Below are 8,454 nucleotides of genomic sequence, written 5' to 3'. Positions count from 1 at the left end.
TGACTGGCGCGCTGACTAGGCTGCCACGCGGCGCGATCTAATTGGTTGGTACCGATTCGGTACTGGCTTCTAACCTAAGCCACTGGATGTAGATCTAACGGCGCCGGCGAAAAAGAAAAAAAAAGAAAAAAAATTAAAAGGAGGAGAGCACGGGCTTACCTGGCCGGCGGGGATGGGGCGGCGGGGCGGCTCAGAGGGCTAGGGGGCGGCGGCTGCGGTGGTATCCGGCGGCGGCGGAGGCGACTACGGGGTGTGGCGGCGCGCGGCGGTGCGGTGGGTGGTGGCGGCGCGGCAGATGGCCGGCTAGGGCGGCGGCGGAGCTTGGCTGGAGGCGGCGCGGCGGCCGTAGCTCCGGCGAGCAATCGGCGGCGATTGGCTGCGCTAGGGGCGGCGCGGCGTAGGGGAAAAGGGAGCGGGGGTCTGGGGCTCTATTTATATGCGGTCAAACTTGAGCTCCAAGGCACGGACGTCGAGGTGGGGCCGCTTAGGGTTAGGGCTGCGGCGGTGAGGAGTCCGGGTCGGCCACGATTCGGAGGTAGAAGAAGACGAGTGGGCCCCGCTGACGGGCGGACCCCAGCTGTCTGTGAGAGAGAGGAGAAAAAAAAAGAAAAAAGGGAAGGCGGTGCGGTACGGGCCACCTTTGGCAGGCCGACTGGGCCGATGCGGTCGGGCTGGCCCATCTTGGCCGGTCCGATCCGTTTTCTCTCGTTTTTTTTGTTCTTTTTGTATTTCCTTTCTTTATTTACTGTTTTAGACATAACTTTTGTTTTAGGAATCCAAATAGACTCAAACCAGTTTCTAAAATTTTATAAAATTCAGGGCTTTGACTTAGACAAAAGAGTGCATGATTTTTGCCAAAATGGCATGGTAGGAAAATTAAGAGTTTTGCACTAGGATTTTAAAGCTATAGTTGTTTCATATTGTGCTTTTTATTCTATGTGAACAGACAAATGCATAAATGACATGAATGCATGCAAGTTTTTAGTTTTGAAAAACCTGGGATGTTACAGACTAACCCCCTTAAGATGAAGCACGTCCCCGGGTTTCGGAAAGGCTAGCATTTAGGTGTGGGTAATATTCTCGAGGATTTTCTTCACCTTTCCAAGTTGTCTCTTCCTCACTATGGTGATTCCACTGAACCTTGCAGAACTATATAGTCTTGGCGTGAGTATTACTTTACCATGGGTATCTGATCTAAGCTAACCCCCTTAAGATGTTTAGCCTAATATCACCAATATGCAATTGGGATGTAGATCGAACTATTGTTATGAATGAAGGCGATGCGCCACTATCAAATAAAACTAATGTTGTAACGAGTTGAGTTGGAGACATACCCATCACAGTGTTAGGTTCATTCACCACTTCCTCAACAAACAGGTGGTTCGCCTGTCCCTTCTGGACTGGATTAGGTTTGGTAACCTCCTCAGGCTTGTTCTCGGGGAATCTTTTGGCAAAGTGCCCAGTCTTCTTACACTTGTAGCATGTGATGTTGGACAAGTCCCTATTGTCCCCTGAATTGGGATGGTGCTGGCCATTGTTTCCATTGTGATGACCATTGTTACCATTGGGGTGACTATTGGAATAGTCTCCCTTGAATCCTTCATTGTGCCTATGACCATTGTAGTTGTTGCCGTTCCCTTTACTGAAATGACCATTATGCTTGTGTGAGTTGTGACTCCCACTGCCTTCAGAAGAATGGTGTTTCTTGTGAAACGGCTCGGTGTGGTTCTTGCTATTGCTAAGCTTCCTCTTGCGGTTCTCCTCCTTCTTGATATTATTGTCCAGGGCGATGGCTTGATCAAGTAGGGACTAGTAACTGGGTGCGTAAGCTACAGTCAATGGAATCTTCAGTTCACCCTTAAGTCCATTGAGGAACTTCTCCTTTCTCTTCGCATCAGTGTCAATGTCTTCTGGGGCATACCTTGCCAAAGCACAGAAATCATCCATGTACTCCTTCAGAGTCCTTCCGCCTTGCCTCAGGCTGCGGAATTCATCCCTCTTTAGATTCATAATGCCCGAGGAGATATGGGCAGTACGAAATCCCTCCTTTAAGGTTTCCCAGTCTAAGTCTTCTATAGGATGGGTAAGTTGATAAGTCTCCCACCACATTGCAGCAGGTCCTTCCAGCAGATGAGCGGTGAACCTAATCTTCTCAGCCTCGGTGCACTCACAGGTGACTAAGTCCTTGCTGACAGAACGAAGCCAATCATCGGGTACTATGGGCTCCGTGGCACTTGAGAACTTTGCTGGCTTGAGCCTCAAGAATCTGGCGAGTCTGTCCACTGGGGGTGGGGGTGGTGGTGGAGGTGGTGGTGAAGGTGGCGGTGGTGGATTGTTGTTGTTGTTCTGGGTGGTTTGGATGAACTGGGTCATCATCTGCATGAGCTGTGCTTGAGCTGTCATCATCTGATTCAGTGCATCTTGAGTTGGGTCACGTCTTGGCGGCATCTGATATAGTTTTAGCATAGATAAGATCAAGATAGATAGATCTAGGAAGTAAAATTTCCTACCCATGCACAAACAAGTCACACAACCAAACAAAAACATTTAATACCAAAATTCCAAACTTTATTTATATTTAACGAGTTTCGAAAATACGACTAAGATAGTTGGTACTGCCATACATCGGATAGTAGGACAATACAAATGAGTATAACCTATTACATAAGTTTTAAATGGAGGTCGAACTAAGGCTTCTTGGTTAACTTCAGCTAGAACCACTATACAACAACATTCTTTTCCTCAGGGTTGCAATCTGACTGTCCTTGGCTTTATTGAGCTCTTCATACATACCAAGTTTAAGGGATAAGTCAACCATGTCACTTCGAAGTCGACCTACGGTAGTATTCAGGTTAGCGGTCTCCTCCTTTTCTTCTTTGAGGTCCTTCTGGGTGTTGTGCAGCCTATACTTGAGTCTTTCTCCAAGTTCATTTATAGCTGCCCGAGCAACACATCTTGCGGAATCGAAGAAGGACGTGTGGAGTTCAGGGTTGGTGAACATCCAATGTTCCATCTTCTTGGGGTCGTCTTCTTCGTCCTTGTATAGGTGAAGTTGCACCCACCAATACTCTTGTCCGTCCTCCATCACAGGAAATACCTTGTACACTGCTTCTCCTTTGAGTCCCATGCTCTCCATGATATTCTTTAATGCCTTTGGAAACTCAGTATCACATTTCAAGGTCATGGTCATCACTGGTCCTTTCTTGATGGATTCAATGAGGCTGGTCATCTAAGAAAAGAAGGAAAACATTTTTAGAATGATTAAAGATTAGAGTATGAGAAATATTGGAGAAAAGACAAGATAAAGTAATGTACTTGTATTTCCTAGGGTCTTCCTATTTCTAAGCCAACCTAGGGTCTCGATTCTACAGGCAACACTATGCTCTGATACCATTCTGTAGCACCCTATCTTTTAATAAAGGCAAGATACCTGTGTATAGTGCTATTCCCGGGATCACTGATAGCACACACATTACAAAATATAGTAATCATTGCAATAGCATCAATATTTATTACAACGTAGATCCTCAGGAGATAAAATAAAGTCTTACAAATTGCATAGTCACTTGGACTAGCTCAAAAATAAATATTCAAAGCAAACACAGCGGAATTAAACTTCAATGAGCCTCCATCATCTCCATGCGCCACAGGCAGACATGTTGGAATGTAGACTCGAGATCCTACTAGTACTCATCTTCAGAATAACCTGCACATTTTAATATGCAGCCCCACGAATGGAGGTCAGTACAATGATGTACTGGCAAATAACACTTATATGGTGGCAGTTTTGGGCATGACTATCTACATGATATTTGGCAAGTGGAGTTTAGGCAAATTTGCATAAAGCCAATTTTATCCTACATTTTATTTAAAACAAAACATTTCGAAATCCTTTGAATGACATTATGAAATCACACCATGGTTAAATCCTCCATGGGTTTTAGAATAATCACATGGTTACATCTTCCATGAGTTTTTCAAGGTTGATACAAATTTTAAATACATTCAGAAAACAATGATGAGATTCTTCAGTACATTCCCTGCCTAGAAGCTCAAATTGTCCATAACCGGGACACGGCTAAGATCTTAGGTTTAACTCTCGAGAGGTTGTGCACTTTCACCTTACGACCCACCCTTCCCAAGAGAAGAATGAGACAAGATCTTTCGGAAGAAGAATTCAACCATACAAACTAGACCCGTTCCCTTGGCCGTCGCCTCCACCCGCTGTCTAGCCACAAGTTGAACCCTCACAACTTACTTAATCCCGGCAGAGCCCATAATACCATAAGGCTGCACTGGAAGCTATCTAAAACATGGACGACATAATAATCTCTTTAATCCTGGGCGGCCAACCACAACCACAACAACATGCGAACTCTCAGGGATTCACCACTTTAGCCCACTCGGGGCGTGGACCTGAGCAGCCGCCCACCAATCAACCAATCCACCCAGGTGTTTCATTAGGGTTGTTAATTTTAAATTTTCAAACTCTCACAACCAATAACGAAACATCATTTGGCATTTGATGTTGCAAAGCAAAAATTTAGGCATCCTAGCAATGGGTTCTGGAGTAGCTACACACTACTAGGGTTTGCTAAGCATAGCATAATACTTTACTTTGAAAACAAAATCCTACCATGCATACTAATTTCAAAACACTAATGCACAATTAAAACAAGTAGGATTTGAATGTCACTTGCCTTAATCAAAGCAACCCGCACAATCACAGCAATCACAAGCACCACCTTGATCTCCTCCACAATCTATTCAAACAAGCGCAACAAAAATAAACAAACATTCGATATGAAAACTCATAGACATGTATGCATGCATGCTATGCAACAATTTAACTTCACAAGAGAGGTGGTGTGTAAGTGTTGCGTTATGTGTTCTCTGACATGTGCAATGTTAATAAAGTATTCTGGATATTTAATTTGATTTAGAAAAACCATTAATCGAGTATCTACTTTACATATACAACCTTAATAATTAGCTACATCAAGCATTAGGTGTTGTAAAAATATGAATTTGACCTCCCTGGATAGGCTACAGTAACACAAGAATAGGGCAATTGGAATTATTCGAAAACCATTTATAGGATTTGAATTATCGTCAAATTACTGATTTGGATAGATTTTACTAAAGCAAGTTTGTGCACGTATCAAAGTTGTACAACTCCTATACCAAGTTGAAGTACATGTTCTGAGGATTCCAGAAAGTACAGAATCATAAAATTTGGACCAGTAGATTATTTTATACAATTTTTATAGTGCACAATAGTCAATTTTTCTATTTGAAATTTAACACGAGATCTATCACAGTACCTATGTCATATTATTACATACGCGTGTAGTACATACTGTAAGATTTCCAAAACTATAAAGTTTACAAAATTAGGCCCTACGGTTGATTTTATACGGATTTTACAAGTTGGACAACAAATCTGAGATTCAAAATCGAGTTTAAAAGCTATTTGACCAGGTTTGACTGGTGCGCTGACTAGGCTGCCACGCGGCGCGATCTAATTGGTTGGTACCGATTCGGTACTGGCTTCTAACCTAAGCCACTAGATGTAGATCTAACGGCGCAGGCGAAAAAGAAAAAAAAAGAAAAAAAAATTAAAAGGAGGAGAGCACGGGCTTACCTGGCCGGCGGGGATGGCGCGGCGGGGCGGCTCAGAGGGCTAGGGGGCGGCGGCTGCGGTGGTATCCGGCGGCGGCGGAGGCGACTACGGGTTGTGGCGGCGCGGCAGATGGCCGGCTAGGGCGGCGGCGGAGCTTGGCTGGAGGCGGCGCGGCGGCCGTAGCTCCGGCGAGCAATCGGCAGCGATTGGCTGCGCTAGGGGCGGCGCGGCGTAGGGGAAAAGGGAGCGGGGGTCTGGGGCTCTATTTATATGCGGTCAAACTTGAGCTCCAAGGCACGGACGTCGAGGTGGGGCCGCTTAGGGTTAGGGCTGCGGCGGCGAGAGTCCGGGTCGGCCACGATTCGGAGGTAGAAGAAGACGAGTGGGCCCCGCCGACGCGGCGGGCCCCACCGTGTCGTGAGAGAGAGGAGAAAAAAAAAGAAAAAGGGAAGGCGGTGCGGCACGGGCCACCTTTGGCAGGCTCAGTCGGGCCGATGCGGTCGGGCTGGCCCAACTCGGCCGATCCGATCCGTGTCTCTTTTTTTTTGTTCTTTTCATTTTTCCTTTTTCTATTTACTGTTTTCCTCATAACTTTTGTTTTAGGAATCCAAATAGACTCAAACCAGTTTCTAAAATTTTATAAAATTCAGGGCTTTGACTTAGACAAAAGAGTGCATGATTTTTGCCAAAATGGCATGGTAGGAAAATTAAGAGTTTTGCACTAGGATTTTAAAGCTATAGTTGTTTCATATTGTGCTTTTTATTCTATGTGAACAGACAAATGCATAAATTACATGAATGCATGCAAGTTTTTAGTTTTGAAAAACCTGGGATGTTACATTTTTGCTCAGGGAGAACCGGTCAAGAGTATGAGCTAGAGGGTGCCGAAGGTGACCAACTCCTTGATGCATTCTCTCTTCTGGAAATTCACTGTGATGAGGCTCGCGATGGCCTTACTGAAGCAAAGATTGGGCTGTCGCGGCTTTTTCCACATTTTTTCAAGAAGAAAGAAGTTCCTGGAACTTTTGTTGCTCTTGCCAAGTGCTTTAGTTCTCAAGATAACCTTGGACTCCAACTTCGCCAAGAGGGTTTAAAAGTAGGAGTTGAAGGTACCATTGCCTTGGTTGTCGACAGTCAGCAAGACGTCGACTGGGCAAAAGTTGGCGGCACAAAGGAGATGGAGACGAAGAAGTGGCAGGCGCTGATTAAGGCTGCCAAGCCTAACTCAAAGAAGATCCTTGCCTATCTTGGATATGATCCAACTTCTGCGCCTAGCTCGTCGAAGCCGGAGGTCAAGTAGACCACCTTCCTTTTGCTTCTAGTTTTAATTCTCTGTTGGCGCTGTTGCCTTTCTAGATTTGACGACAACTACTTCAGTAGTTCACTAGGAGTCCCTCTTTTGTAACAGCCTTGTATATATTTGAAGAATTAATGGAAATCTATCTTTGCTTGATGATTGATGTCGAGATTCTTTATTTTTCAGTTGATTTTTGACAACTATACTGCGACCCCTCCTTCCGATCCTTTTCATGTGTCCTGTTTGAAGAAACCTGTTGCTGTCGAGCGATTTGAAGACTCGTCGAATAAGCATTCAACAGAAGATCTGGAAGAACTTCGCCAACAACTCCAGTCTCTGAAGAAACAATCACTTATGATAATGGAGCAATCTCGAAAATCATCGGAGAGAGAGACAGTGGCACTTCAACAGGCTCGCGATGCCATAACTGCTAAGGAAACCGCCTTAGATGAAGCCGCAAAAGCTGCTTCTTGAGAAAACTCCCTGCTTGAATTAATGATTGAGGCAAGCTCAGAAATGGCGGGTATATTTTTTGGACTTAATCCTTCTCTCCCTTTTTCTACTGTGCCTGTTATCTATCTTTAACTGATGTATTGTCACCAAGCAGGTCCCTTTTTAAATGCTGAGGCCGAGGATCAAAGAGTAGATACAAGATCAAATTTTCTTGTTAACTTGGGTCTTGATCATGGTGTCCTCTTCTGGGCTACGCCTGAACGTACCCGACAGATTGTAAGATTCCAAGACCGCTCGAGCCAAGTTCGAGGATTTCTTGAGTTTTGTTCCAGCACCTTGTCCAAGATTTTCAATGCTATGTTTCCTCGGAATGTTCAGCCAAAATCTCTCCTCAAACTTATGGAGAAATTTAAGGATGTGCAGAAAATCCATAGCTTTGTAAAAGCTCAACTGATAGCTGGCGCCAAGGTAACCCTTATCATGCTTCAAATCTATCATCCCAAACTTGATATGACAAAGGTGGTGGAAACTGTTCATACAAAGCTGAGGGAACGGCGAAGAGGTGTTGATAAAATCAATGCGCGGATCACTCCAGTAGCTGAGGAAATAATTGATGACCTTCTTCGGATGGATGCCGACTTTTTCTCAGACGGCCATTATGCTGATTTTTTGGGTGCTGCTCCCGAAGAAGCTGGAGTAAATATTGACGGCTTGTTGGGTCACCACTGAGTTTGTATTTTATCGATAGGGACTATATCTTTGCTGTGTTTATATTGTAAGTTGCATATTTTTCTTCCTCCAAGCCCCCGAGTGTCTCGGTGATAGGTCCTCTTTCACTACAAGAAAAGTTGCCATGGCCGACGAAGTTGAAGTCGCGCCGTGGTTGCTGGTGTACCATGGCCGACGATTTTGGTCCCTCCGTGGTGCATGTCAAAACTTTTTTTTTCTCGTTTTTGAGGCCACCTAGCCCGACGAAAGCGGCCAAAACGTCGCGTATGGTGGCCCGGGACGTGGTGCATCGCGAATTCTCGGGTTCGCCGGCCGAGTCAACGCAAATCCGCACCGCCGAGGGATGTAGGGC

The sequence above is a fragment of the Lolium rigidum genome, chromosome 4 (assembly GCF_022539505.1).
Source record: "Lolium rigidum isolate FL_2022 chromosome 4, APGP_CSIRO_Lrig_0.1, whole genome shotgun sequence".
NCBI lineage: Eukaryota > Viridiplantae > Streptophyta > Magnoliopsida > Poales > Poaceae > Lolium > Lolium rigidum.
The sequence above is the reverse complement of the archived record's forward strand: the minus strand, read 5'-3'. Positions refer to the sequence as shown.